Here is a 15,649-nt window from a genome sequence, read left to right on the forward strand (position 1 = left end):
TTCTCTGAAACCATCCCCTTAATCTTAAAGCACAACAGTATTCCATTATATTCATATAGTATCATTTCTTCCACCATTCACTCCCCAATTGATGGACACCATCTTAGTATCCAGTTCTTTGTCACCACAAAAAGAGCTACTATAAATCATTTCGCTCCTATGGGTCATTTTCCTCTTTCTTTAATCTCTTTTGGATGCATGCATCTGCCACACTTTGTCATTTTCTATCTCGTTTTTCCCTCTGCTAACTCTCATTTCCATGTTACATCATTTGTCACTTATCACCACAAATTTAAAGCTACAATGGACCTTAGAGGTCATCTTCTTACAGATAAATTAGCAGAGCCTCAAAAAGATTGAGGGATATATCCAAGGTCACACATACAGTCAGTGGTGGCAAAGGCCATATTAGAACCTAAGTCAGGCAGGATTAGACTCCCCAAACAGTCAAAATACTTTGGCACTGACGTTTTAGATTTCGCTCCAAAGTGGTTTCTACATAATCTCTGTTGTGGTTATTTTTAAGTTTGTTGAATTATAGTTTTGACAGAATTGTCATATCTCAAAATTTGTTACTGACTAAAAACATATGTAAGGACTGACTTTTCTTCAAAAACTGAAAATCAAACAATCTACCTGTTACTAAACATATGACCACATGGTGGCACCAAAAGCTCAGTTTTGTATTCTGTGACTTTGATAGATAAATATCCTGGAAACCATTTTAAGTAATATCAAATAGGAACCGCATGGGTGCCCTTTGTACATAGAATTTCAGAGTTGTGAGCCACCTCGGAAGACATAAAGTTCTGCCCATACCTAGAAAGGAATCCCCTCTACAACATAACTGACAAGTGGTCACCCAGCCTTTGCCAATGGGTCTTTCCACGGTTTTCCAGTCTAGCCTGGAGCATAATGGGTAAGAAAGAATTCTACCCTATGGGACTGATGAGGGGTAGAAGAGTAAGGTGAAGACGTTCTTCATTCCTGATCTAAGAGTGGACAAGTATGTCTCCAGACACTCTAGAAGATGGACTCAAGACACAAGGAGAAAGACAGACTTTGGAATGTAGACTTATGGGGGAAGTTGGCAACTCAACAAGTCCCTGATTGCCAGTTTGCCTCCCTAGAGACTGTTGGAGAATTTCCCCTTAGGTGAGATTAAGGCCTCTCTTAGTTGGGCTGAAACATCTTGCTTCTATCTAAAGGACTCATTCACTCTGTGTATTTTCTGGTGTATTTCCCAGTGGAACTTTTCTGATTTCTGTTTGCTGTGTTTGGATAAATGGGTTCACTTGCTATGTACTATTTATTGTGATCTTTTGTGTAACTACTATTTAGTGGGAAGGAGTCAAGCCCACATGTGTAGTTTTGAGTTGACTCTCCTAAGAGACAGTGTCTGAGAAAGTTGTTTTTTAAACCTAAACACACACACACAAACACTGTATGTTTTTTAGGCCATCACTATTGGAGGAGGACAGCAGATAAATATAAAATTTTAGATTGATAGCATCACTCTCAGAGGAAAATGGTTCCGTCATCCTGATGGCCCCTTCTACTCTCCTCGAGGAAAAATCAGTCTCTCTCAGAGAAGGGTGGGCAAGATTCCAAAGACATATTCCCATGAGCTGCCTTTAGACAAACCAGGTGGACACATAGAACCTTTACAGAAGGACCCACTACCTCCTCATGCGGCCCATTCCTCTACTGAATGTCTTATCATGAGAGAGTTTTTATTTGGCTTCTTCTCCTGACACCTAGTCTAAATGTGCCCCTTGGAAACTTCTGCCCCCTGGCTAAAGCAGAACGACTTTAGTCCTTTCAGGTATTTAAAGACCCTTCAGAACCCTTGTCTAAAGGACATTCATACATATTTTTATTTCATAGAACTTTTACCATCTAATATTGTATTATTACGCTTAATGATGTACAAGAATGGTGGACAAGTAAGGGAGTTCAATTTTATAAAGTCTAGTTATGTCACCATATAACCAGTGATTAATATGTTTGATAGGGTTTTCATGTAATTTTTCACAAAAATATCTTCTTGAAGCATAACTGAAGAAAAAAACCTCCAAGTTATTTTTATTTTGTTGTTTTTTTAATCATGGTTTTTGCCAATAACGACATTCATATTTTCAGTGACTTCTTATCAAGGTAATGTGGCACAAACCACGAAACTACTTTTTAAATAATGGTCTAATGAGGAATTATATAACCACAATCTCAGTATTTTTTGTCAAGTAACTTTTTAACTTTTCCTCCTTTCATTGCTCAAATATGAGACTGAAATCACTCAATCTCTGGTCTTCTTTGGGCATTAAACTGACACCTTCAAAATATGGAACAATTCGCCATCCTGAGACAAAGCTTTTGAGGACAGCAGAATGTGATCTTGAAAAGGGGGATGATTTAGTGAAATATGGAATGTAAATGAATCCTGTTAACTCTTTAGTGGTCACCTGACTAATTTTGGAATCCAGGCTTCTTTATGTGCCCATTGGAAAAAAAAATAAGTTTTTGAAGACTTAGTGTGGCCTTTCATGTACATAAAAGTCATTGAAGCCAAGTTTTCTATTGATAAGTGTTCAGACCTACATGTACTACAATAACAACCCACTCCATCATTCATACTTTAATTTGATGCAGTATGCAAGAACACTAACAGTTAAAGAGTAATCCCTACAACCCACTAATCCTTCCAGCTATTCACAACACTCTTCATCAGTTATCTCAGAAAAATGGATTCCATCACTATGGTTCACCTTGCAATGTTTTTTGTTCCTATAATGATCTAGGTCCGCCAAAGTATAGACCCTCTGAAGCACGGTAACTCATGTACCACAATTTGTTCAGCCATTCCCCAATCAATTAATTACTTTCTTTCCAAGCCTTTGCCACCACAAAAAGTATTGCTGTAAATATTTTGGTGTATACAGGAACTTTCTTTTCAATCAGCAAGTTCCTTTGAGTATATGCCTAAGCCATGTAATCCTGGGTAAAAGGGTATGGGCATTTTAGCCACTTTATTTACATAATTCCAAATCTTTTAATTGCCAAATTTAAATACTTTTCCTCAAGCCTCATTCAGAAGAATGTCAAGACTGATAGGATTCCATTTCTCCCAAGGTATGTCTGCTTTCCATTACTAAGTGAGAATCTCACATTTGAGGTACCAACAGTCTGTTTATAGGCAGTCTAAAAACTGGGAATCTTGGCACCTTCAACCTGTCTTTCCACCACTCTCACCATCACTACAGAAGGAGGCTTTATAATAACTGAGGTTTATTTGGCAGTTTCCTTTTGATTCATGGACTGCTACAACCAATGCCAAGCATCCAGCTTACTGGAGATGAGTCCCTCCATACACAGGCTAATCCTCAGTAAGGAGACACAGTCAGTTGCCAAGGCCATGAAGCTTATTCAGCTTAATATTAAGAGACAGTTCAGTCATTCAGCTCAGCTTCCCCATTTTCCCCTCCCAGTTCTGTGTCCAGCCACTGTGGTCTGTGCATTTAGTTGAAATTTAACTTTCACTTCAATAAACACTTCTTAAGAACCTACAATGCACTAGACACTGGAGTTACAAATAAGAAAAAGAAAAGATCCCTGCCCTCAAGGAGCTTATAGTCTAATAGAGAAAAACAAAACACAAAAAAAGAAGCTGAATTCAGCTTCCTTTCAGAAGTGAGGGGAACTCATCAAAACTTACCCAACGCAGGTACAAGATTTTTTCAAAGAGTTGAAAGCAAACAGAGCTGCTGATAGAGAATGGAGAGTTAGTTCTGGGATTTAATCCTAGGCAGGCTACCTGTACAAGAGAGCTCCATTTTCTTCATTCTCAATAACTCTTAACAAACCCCCTCACACCTCAGCATCTCAGACACCTCACGAGTCGAGGTATTTCCCAAAGAGGAAAAATAACAGCAGGAGTCAATGTACAATATAAATCTGGCATAAAACATAATTTATTGCTACTCACAGAACAGAATGCTAAGCATAAAAGAATCACAGTGCACATTAACAGAACTAGAACAGAATTCAGTACCAACTTAAAACTGTGATTATATTGTCAAGTTTCATCAGAACATGGGCAGTTTTGTAAGAGTGCTAATTTGGGGGCCGCTAAGTGACACAGTGGATAGAGTATCAGGCTGGGAATCCAGAAGACTCATTTTCCTGAGTTCAAATCCAGCCTCAGAGACTGTGTGACCCTGGGCAAGTCACTTAACCAGTTTGCCTCAATTTCCTCATCTATAAAATGAGTTGGAGAAGGAAATGGCAAACCACTCTAATATCTTTGCCAAGAAAACTCCAAATGGGGTCATGAAGAGTCAGACACAACTGAAAAAATGACTTAATAATGAGTGCTAATTAGTTTCTATTTCATCTCAGCACCACCCCGTTTAATCATTTATAGCACATATCTGCTAACAATATGGGCCAGGCTTGAATCAATCTTGTCAGTAGCCATCTTCTCCAATATACAAATCTCCCTTGTCATCAACTACCCACATTCCAGGAACTCCTCCCTGCCATGAAGCTTCCCACACCATTGGGACTGCTAGACCTTTCAAACTCACCAAGTCCTCAGGACATATCCCTTTAGTGCAAGAATTCTTAATCTTTATGGTGTCATGGACCCCTTTGGCAGTCTGACAAAGTCTTTTCAGAATATTTTAAATGCATAAAATAAAATTCATAAGATTATAAAGATAATTAATTACATTGAAATAAACTTATATGAAATATTTTTTTAAAAACAAGTTCACAGAACACGGGGTTAAGAACCCTGCTCTCAGGGTACTCATTCACTGAAGATAAAGAAAGAATAAAGCCTGGGGACACAAGGTAAGTCTGCCTATTTGAGAATACATTTTCCTTGGGTCAGTACAGGGATGGGGAGAATCAGTTGTTAAGTTTTCAGTGTAGATATTTATACCTAAGAGACTGGAAAACACTATAAATCAGGGCTTGATTTATTATTCTGTTGATTGTCTGGTCTTAAGAAAGTAATGGAAAAAATATTTATATAACAGATTAAACTTAAAAGTGTGTGGTACGTACATTTTTCCTTAGGAGAACAGATTGTTAAATATTTACCAGCCCACCCCTGGGTGAGGTAACAATCACTACCCATTTCTCACACCCCAATTTTGGCATGTCACAGCAGAAATCCCACTTCTAGCCAGAAGTTGCTGCTTCTTTAATAGACACAGCATTCTGCTTCCCTGCTGATATCCTAGAGCACAGAATGACCAAGGTATCACTTGGGGCTTGTGCCATCATTCTAAAATGTTAAGTTCTTTCAGAAACAGGTCATCACATGACCTGAAGCAGCCCAAAAGCTCTCACACAGAGAACCAAGAAGGACAAATCTGAATATGCTGAACACCTCTGTTACATCAGCAGGATAGAAACAGAAGTTTGTGCTACACTGGCATAGACTTCAAAAACCCAACTTTATATTTATCCCAATGAAATTTCACCTTATTAGATATAGCCCTTCATTCCACTTGGTCAATTTGTTTTTGGATCCTGACTCTGTCAATGAGTGTCTCAGCTACCTCTCCCACTTTGTCATTTACTAATTTGATAAGCATTCCATCTATGCTTTTATCCACACTTCCCTGGGGCACTCCCCTGGGGAACTCCTGCCAAGTTAACATTGAACAATTAATGACTACACTATAAATCCTACCATTCAAACCAGTTCCAAATCCATCCAATCATACTTTTATGTAGTCTACATCTCTTCATCTTTTTAAAAAGCGTAGCATGAAATGCTTTATCAAGCACTTTGCTAAAAACAATATAAACCATACTTGCATTGTTTCCTTGATCTACTAGTTGGAAAATGCTTTCAAAAAGGAGGTAAGTTTATTCAGGCACTACTTGTCCTTAGTAAAGCAATGCCAGCTTTTTGAGATGACAGCTTCCTTTGCTATATGTTTACTTATCTCCTTAATATTATTTTCTAGATGTAATAAAGAAATACCAGAAACCTTTCCAATAAGATTAAGGCTAAAATAAGGATTGCATTATCACCACTATTATGTAATATAATTCTACAAATGCTAACTTTAGCAACAAGACAAAAGAAAAGAAATTAGGGGCCTATGCATGGGCAAAAAGGAAACAATCAATTGTTGCATATGATATGATGGTTTACTTAAAGAACTCTACTTATATAAGTTAAAAAAAATAATTAGTAACTTAAGTAAAATAGTAGGACATAAAATAAACCCACAAAAACCCTTAGCCTTTTTTGTATATTAACAAAAAAACCTAAAATTAAAAACTTAGGAAGATTTGTTAGAAAAGAAATTCCTTTCAAAATAACCATGTAATATTTAGAATGTCTGAGAGTCTACGTACAAAGACAAGGAAAGAAATTATACGAATAAAACTATTATTTACAGCTAACTAAAGAGAGAATGATTATTCCTGATTGAACCATGCCAATAGAATAAAAATTATAATGATGCCTAAATAAATTTATAGATGCAGTACAAGGTACTAAATGGTTACTTGATTGGATAATATAACCACAAAGTTCATCAGGAAGAATAAAAGGTCAAGAATCTCAAAGGAAATAATAACAGGGAGGTGGGTAGGGAAAAGGAAAGAGACTTAGTAGAACCAGGTATCAAGCAATATTACAAAACAGTTACAATAAAAACTATTTGTTATTAGTTTAAAAACACATAAATGTTGATCGATGCAACAGAATAGGTATAGAAGACCCAGAAGCAATCCAGCATTCCCAAGGATATCCTTACTGTGGTAAGGACTCATTCACTATTCCACAAAAATTTTTGGGAAAGCTGGAAAACAGTCTGGAAAAAGTACTAAACCAACATGTCAGATGATATTCCACTTTAGTAGGGTGCTTTGAGAGGCAACAGTCCCTCTGCAGTTGTGGGGGAAGTATCCAGAGTCTAGCTGCAAATCCTAAAGGTTTGTAATTTAAGAGAGAGTGTTCTCTTCCATCCTAGGAGACAAACTGAATTTGGGATGGGGGGGTAAATTTCTTTGGAGCAGGAGTTTTTGAACTTCTCAGTGACAAAGAGAAGGAAGAAGGACTAGGGGAGAGGAGAGGAGAGAAGAGAAAGCATTGTTGCAGAAGAAAGCAGACCCAGAAGGACACAGAGGGACAGTGTTGGAACTACCATATTAAATTTAGTATTTTTTCTTAATGCTTTCTGAAGTAGAAAGGCATAGTGTGTCATACACAACCTTCTTTTTCTGTTCTTTGTAGAGGGAAATATTCAGATTTATTAACGTTTGTTAAGCTCATAATAGCAAAGAGTTTTTTATTCAAATGAGAAGCAAAACAATTCCATTTGATATTTAAAGCTCTTCACAACCTGGCCCTAACCTACCTTTCCAGTCTTCTTATATATAACTCCCCATGCAAGTCGCATGAACTTATTTGTTGCTCCTCCCACATGATACTCCAGTTGTCCTATCTGCCTTTACGTTGTCACTTGATGCCTAGAATGCACTCCTTCCTCACCTCCACGGTTTAGAACCCCTTCAAGACTCAACTCAAAGATTACCTTCCAGTCTTTTCCTGATCATCCCAGATTCTAGTGTCCTCCCTCCTCCAACCAATTTGCATTCGTTTTGTATATGACAAATAAAAGATTTTGTATTTGGTAAGGAAAGCAAGTTAAATTAAGTAGACAATTTATGGAATAACATTGTGAATACTCAAGAGTGTAAAAACTGATCAATGCATTAAACAATCATGATTTTAGAAGACATGATAAAAGTTACCCTCCTCCTGACAAAGAGGTGATAGAATGAGAAGTATGTTTTTAGACATGGCCAACGTGGGATTTTATTTGCTTGACTATGTGTGTATGTGTTAGAAAAGCTTTGTTTTTCTTTTTGTTTTTTCTAATGGCAAGGAAAGGAAGGAAAGAAAATACATGCTTGTTAATTTAAAAAATGAATTTAATGTAATAAAAATTGACAAGTAAAACAAGCCGGTGAAACAAATAAGAGATTAGTGAGGGAAGGGAAATAGGCAAACCATAGGGATATAAATTTGTTGAGAGAACAGGAACTAGGTCTATTAAGAGGTTCATAAATGGTTGCAGAGGTTCTAAACAATATTTAAGATGAAGTGAAAATACCCACAAGTAGTTGAAAAACAAGGCTGAGAATTTTAGTCAGAATCAATCTTCTTACACTTTACTTCCCACTCTCATTCCTAGTGCTTAACACATTTACCTTCTGATTTGGTAACATTGACCTTGAACAATGCCTTGAACAAGACACCCCATCTCTTACCTGTGGTTGTCTTCTCCAGCTGTCCCCCATGCCTGGAATGTTTTCCCTCCTCATTTCCCCCTACTGGCTTTCCTGGTTTCTTTCAAGTCCCACATAAAATTCTACCTTCAACAGGAAACCTTTCCAAACCCTCTCAATTCCAATGCTTTCCCTCTCTTGGGTATTTCTATTCCAAGTGTATATAGCCGTTTGTACTGTTATTGGCATGTTCTCTCCCCCCACCCCCATTAAATTGTGAGCTCCTCTGGGCAAGAGTAGTCATTTGCCTTTTTCCCCCAGTGCTTACCATTGTGCCTAGAACAAGGCAGATGCTCAATAAATGCTTATCGATGGACTGATAAATCAGATAATAAGTGGAAGTGATCCATGGAAAAGACAAAGTGAACACTCATATTTCTGACATAAGAGGCTGGGCAGATGGCAACACAGCAAGCAGATGGCATGGTAGAAAGTGTTGGACTTCAAGTTAAGAAGACTTGCCTCAAACACTAGCTGTGTAACCCTGGGCAAGTCATTTCCCTTTTCTCAGTCTCAATTTCCTCATCTGTAAAATTAGAGGTAATAATAGCAACCACCCCACAGGACTGTTATGAAGATGAAATATATACGTAAAGCATTTCATGATGCCCAACCATGTGTATTACTGTCCATTCAAGCTGGAGAATAAGGGCAGACATGGTGGAAGTAAAAGACCTACAGAGTAGAGGACATAAGTGGGACAGCCAAGCAACATAACCTGTCAACTAAGCATAAAACTGGTATGCACATCTATAATCACTAGTTTCTTCCATCATTAGCCTTTGTGTTGATATTGATAGCAGTCCTGAAATTGTAAGAATAATTTGTGTGAATGGTATAGAAACTGGTTGCTTCACTTTGTTGTTCTATTTTCACATCTACTTGGGAGTAAGTAATACCAAGGTATTAATGCCCTGAAGTAGCTATCTTATGCAATGGGGTCGTATTATTGGCCAAACTATCAGTCATACTAGGTCCTTTGGATCAGTGATGTCAAACTCAAAAGAAACAGATCCCTGCAGATTGCATATTGACTTAGAAAAGTATAAAATTATCTGCGTTGAATTTATTTATTTTGTTAAACATTTCCAAATTACGTTATAATCTGGTTTGGTCGCACTTGAATCAGGTATATGACAGACTGCTTTTGTAATGGCTTTCCTTGTATAGCGAGTGATGAGTACTAAAGCAAGGTTGCAACGTATTCAACTTTCTGCATGGGTTCTTATAATAGCATTCTCTATTTGCATAGTACCTTAGTTTACAAAGCCCTTTCACTGACGTGATCTCAAATTTCCAGGCAGAACAATGAAGTTAAAGCTTTCCTACTTGATCAGTTACCACTCAATGTCATTCTAAAGAACCAAATGAGATCACTGTATACTCTAAGGTACCATATGAATATAAAAGCTTTTGTTATCCACATCTATCATGCACAATAGCCAAATGTGATTAAGATTGTTTGACTACTAAGGCTTCCTGGTACTAACATTTCATATGATAAAATGCAACAGAACCTATGGACCCATTGATCCTACTTCAGAGAAACACTGCTCCCCTCCTCCTTGGGAAAAAAGAGGGAAAAATATTAACTTTCTGACCCACTGGTTCCATTTTGTAGACCTTGCTCCCTCTCCTACCTCTAAGAGAGAAACAGTGAGAGACAGAGACAGAAAAGGGGGAAGAGAAAGTGAGGCACAGAGGAGGGAGGGAAGGGGGAAAGGAGGGAGAAAGATGTGATTTGTTACTGCCAATATGGAAATTAAGGAATATTGAAATAAAGCCAACCAACAATAGTAACTAGAGTAATTTAACAATACATACTCACAATTAGACATCTTGTAAAGTTAGGAAGCTATCATATTTTAGTTTCTATTTTTAAAAATTACTCAGACTCATATCACCAGATCTTTCCTTCAATAATTAATTGTCTTGGCCATATACTATTAAGATGTACCAGATCCACCTGAGTTTCAAAAGACAATTTGTGAAATTCAGTTTAATTTAGGGTATTAGTCAAGTGCTTGTTGTGATAAGGGCAACTCTAAAAGTTGCAGAGATGTGCCAATCTATCTCACCAGGAGTTCACTCCGTTGATCATAGGTCCAGTAAAAAAAAAAAAAATCCAAGAACTGTGTTCAGAGGCTACAAAAATGGAACAGCCTCTGCCTTCAGGAAAAGATAAAAAAATGAATACACAGTAATTATTTGGGGAGAAGTGAGGCAGACTTAGTTACAGAGGTAACTAAATGGATAAGAACTGAGAGGATCAAGAAAGGCTTATGTAGGTATCATCTGAGCTGAAACTTCAACAAAGCCAAGGATTCTAAGAGGCACAGGTTAAGAAAGAAAGAGAGTTCTGGACAAGGAAGCCCACCAAAAGCAGGGCAGATGGAATGTCACATAAAAGAGGGGAAATAGGCCAGTTTGGCTGTGAAGAGAAGCAGTGTGAAATCAGTCTAGACAGTTACGTTGGAGCCAGATTGCAGAAGGCTTTAAATGCCAGGGAGTGGTTTATATTTCATCCTAGAGGCAGAAGGGAATTCAGGAAGTTGAAGCAAACAGTGTAACTGTATTACGGAGGAAGAATTGGAAAGGGGAAAGACCTAAAGCTGTACAAGAACACAGCCATAACTTGAGGGGGGCTGATGAAGATAAACTAGGATGATGGCCATGTGACTAGAGAGAAGGGGGCAGGAACCAGAAAAGATGCAGGGACAGACATGACAAAAGCTTAGTAACTGAATATAGGTAATGAGGAAGAGGAAAGAGATTTTGCCTTTAGGGTTGCGAACCTAGGTGACTAGAATGGTGGTGCCTTTGACAGTGTTAAGAAAGGTAGCTTTAGGATTAGGATAAGTTCCCCTTTGCCCATGTTGAGTTGAAGATTCTTTTGGGACATCTAGGGGAGATGGACAGCGAACTGTGAGTGATGCAGAGCTGGAATTCAGGAGAGATGAGTGATAGGCATAAAGATTTTTCTCCCAAAAGCTTGAGTTGTATATAGCCTAGATATACCAAGGATGAACTTCCTTCAGTACTTAGTCTGCAGGTTCTGTTGCTGTGCTGTTTAACTATTTTTTGAAAATTTTTCTCACAAGTAGGCGAAACTATATAGCCCAAAAAGGAATAAGCAATAAAAGCTTGGGAGTCTTTTATATAGAAATGCTACATGAGTCCAAGGAAGTCAATGCGGCAGACAGGCCAAGGATGAGACCAAAGGGGGAAAAAAAGTCATTGGATTTAGCAATTAAGAGACTATTGGCATGGGAAACTTTGGGGAAGAAAAATGATATAGCAACAACAAAAAAATTTTTTAAAGAGCATCAGTAACTTTGAGGTAGGGATGAAAGCCTGGCTGCAAGAGATATGCAATGAGGCAAGTAGTGTAGACACAACAATTTGGCTGTGGAAAGGAAGAGAGCTACTGGGCAATAGCAAGAGGAAACAGCAGGGTAAAGTGAAAGTTTTTAATCTTGATATCTGTAGGCAACCCGGAGGAGCCAATTTGATTTCTGGGACATCTCCTCGAGTCACAAAAGCATTTGGAAAATATGTAAAGAAAAATTGAAAATAAGAGATAACTGAAGGGGAAAGAACCTGGAGGCAATGGAGAATAGCAATCCTAGGAAAGGGGAGCACCATATGTTCTTCAGAGAACACAGCAAAGCAGAAAGTGATGGACAACACTGAAGGGATTTGTGGCAGAGTCACACAAAAGAGAGTTCACCATAGGGTTCTATAGAAGAGTATGAAGCAAGATCTTCTGCTAAGATGTGACACCATGCTTCCTAAGCCCAAGGATCTTCACACAAATCTTCATTTTATACTTGCAAGCCAATGTAAGATAATCACTTCCTTAAAGCATAAGGTTACAATAATGTGAGGGCAAACATTAAGTGGAATAAACATTACTTGAAATGGTCTTCCAGCCTACTGATTCACTGAACATAGCTTGCACAGAAAAAATGTGAAATGGTATAACCCAATTATGAACTAGCAATATGAGTGAACTGACCAGTACTATTTGGTTTCTTTTAGCCCAAAGATTTTCATATGAACTTAAATTCACCTTGAACTACACCCTGGTAATTCTGTTTTCCAGTGAACAAAAGGCTGGAGTGGAAAGAATGCTCCATTGAGGTTGGGATAAGATACGATAGGTGTGGGTTCGAATCCCAAAGTTGCCATTTTTACTAATTGTGACCTTACTTCACCATCTCTGGACCTGTTTCCTTGACCATAAAATGAGGTGATGGTTTATACCACTACCAAGAAGTGATCATAGAAAATATCTACGCAGTAGTTGATGAGCAAAACAGATTAGGTCCAGAGATACAGAAGCAATCCAACAAAGTAGCAGTGTTCAATAAACCAAAGGACTCCCAACTATCTAGTCAAGAATTCAGCTGACAAAAACTCCTAGGGAAACTGGAAAGCAATTTGGCAGACATCAAGATTAGACCAATATCTCTAACCACATACCATAAGCTCCAAATAATAATACATGACCTAGATGTGAGATAAGATTTAACAAATTAAGAGGAGCAGGGCAGGAGGTACCTTTCGCAACTATGGTTGAGAAGGGAGATGGCTAACTGAAAAAAAAAAAATCTAGTAAATTTCTGATAAAGAATTGATATTTGAGATGAATAGGGAATTGATACAAATATAACATGATCTATTCCCCAATAATCAAAATATGAAGACAGTTAGCAAAAGGTGAACTATAAACCACCATATGACAAACGTTCCAAAACACTGAGACCAATGTCAACTAAATCAATTGAATTTCCACCTCACATTAATCATCAGATTAGCAGAAATGATCCCCTCCCCTAGAAAGAAAAGGAAAAAAGTGCTATAGGAAGACAGAAATACTAATATATTATTGGTGTAACTGTAAATGAATCAAGCCATTCTGGAAAGTAGTTTGGAACTATACCCCCCAAAAACACAAAAAAGTGCATTGTCACAACAGGCTACCAGACATCTACCCCAAAAAGATGAGTGAGAAAAGACCTATATGCACAAATATATTTCTAGCGGCACTTTATTGTCATAAAGAACTGAAAACAAAGTTGGATGACCTGGGGAATAGCTGCACAAATCATGATTTATAAACATTGTATTTATAAATGATAATAAAAGTGGATAGATTCAAAGAAACTTGGGAGGACTAGTATGAACTGGTAAGAGGGTGGTTTTAAAATCAGGCTCAATGTAATGGCCAATCACAATTCCATGAGACCAGTAATGAAATCACATTTTTCATTTCTTGTAAAGGAAGCAGACAAAACATGTAGGGGGATACATAATTTGCATACGCAGCAAATGTGTGAATTTATTTTGCTATTTATAGGTGAGGGTTTTTGTATTTACAGGGGAGGGAGAGAAATCATGTAGTTATAGAAATACCGAAAAGGGGGAAGTGGTACAAAAGATGTTTTTTAAACATCCACAGAAGTTCAGAAAAAGGACACAATGAAACAAAGCAGCATTCAAGCCACCACTTTTAATTTTAATATAATTTCTAAAAATTTGAAATTTTTAAAAATTAAAATTTTTTAAATTAAAAAATATGTAATGTTTATGGCATTACCTTTAATCTTTTTGGTTCTCTATGTTTTTTAAAGGACCATTTACTATGTGAATAAAAGACAAAATTTTAATAAAATTGTTATAAGGTAAAGAAAAGAGGTAGGGGTATGACCAGCTCACAGAATCAAGAGATTTTTAGAACTACTAGAGACCTTAGAGATCGAGCAGGCTCCTTCCAGCTCCAAATTCTACGAATCAGACTATATTTTCATTTGTTATTCTGAGCTAGCCCCTGGGGACAAAGATTAAAACTCTCCTGCTATCTACCAGTGTGAATTTATCCTTAATTTCCTTGTAGGCTGTACCTACTCCATGGAGAGAAAAACTAATTCAAGGTGGTAGCCACCTTGTAGCCTAATTGTAAACTATTATGAAAGCCAAAGGTAATAAAAATAGAAAAGTATGGGAACTTACACAAGAAACAAAATATGAAAAGAGTGGAAGACATTCAACAGGTGTCACTGATATAACTGAGGGATTTTCCACCCTCCTGAAACAGCTTGAGGAAAATACAAGATTAAAAGGTAGGAGTCAGCTGATTCCTTTGTTGATGTTAGACTAACCTTGGAAACAGTAAGGAAACAAATTTAAGTTATTGGCCTGTGAAAGAATGAGCATAATATTCTTATCTATAGGGCACTTTTTAATTCAATCGACACAGAAAAATCTTTTGGCAAAAAAAAGAAGTAATTCCACAGATGCAGAAATTTGTCTAATTTGTATTTTATTGCATTATGAAAATAATACATTTTTGGCAAAGTAAGCTGGGCTCCAAGTTCAAATAATAAGAAAATCCTGAAGGAAGTTTATTATTGGTTCACTATATTTAAATATATTCTCATCAATACACTATCATTCTTATTAGACTATTAATGCATTAAACTTAGTCTTGAACCACTTTCCCATATAAAATAATTGTTTAATGTCACTGCATTTATTCATTTTATGACTGCCATCTATCTCACAAATAGCTGAGCATCCCTTTTGCCGTGTACTTATGAAACTGTTCAGGGATCGTAATTTTAAAGCCTCCCCTAATTTAGTTCCTTTGGTTGAACAAGTTGTAAATTTGTCCCTTCTCCAATTTTTTCATAAATACTACTTTAGCAGCTTTCTTAAGACTTACTTCACACCAGCACCTTTACATGAAAACTAGTTTATACTGTATTATTTGAAAGTTAGTCTCTGACTTTAGATTAAAATGCATAAATGCATGCCTATCTACATCGGCAAAATAAAGCACTCTTAGGAACACAATGCTTTTATAAAGCCAGTGCTTATATGGCCCAGTGTTTGGGGAGGGGGAGTTCTTTTTCAAAGTAGCATGATACTGCTCCAAATTGCCAACAACAGACTTACTATTTTGCCCACTTTCAAAGGTGCAGGCAAAACTTACTGTAACTTGATTCAAACAGATCACTGGGGGGAGGGGAGAGCACTGACTGACTGTTGTTTTCTACCATATTAGAGCTGTTTTCAGCATTTTCAAAGCATTGTTTCTACTTTTAGGGGAACAAAGCAAATGAGAACTAATGCTTACTTATTCCTCAATGCCTAATCAGCACTAATTATTATTTTAAATCCAGGCAAATAGCCATCTCTAGGCTAGACAGGATAAGCAAAGAAATGGCATTTTAAACCCAAATTCTAGAATCCTGATTTAGATTTTTTGGAATTCTGTTGGCTCACCACGTCTAAGGAAAACTCTTGTCAGAATGAACATTTTTAA

This window comes from Notamacropus eugenii, chromosome 3 (assembly GCF_028372415.1).
Source record: "Notamacropus eugenii isolate mMacEug1 chromosome 3, mMacEug1.pri_v2, whole genome shotgun sequence".
In the NCBI taxonomy this organism is placed as follows: domain Eukaryota; kingdom Metazoa; phylum Chordata; class Mammalia; order Diprotodontia; family Macropodidae; genus Notamacropus; species Notamacropus eugenii.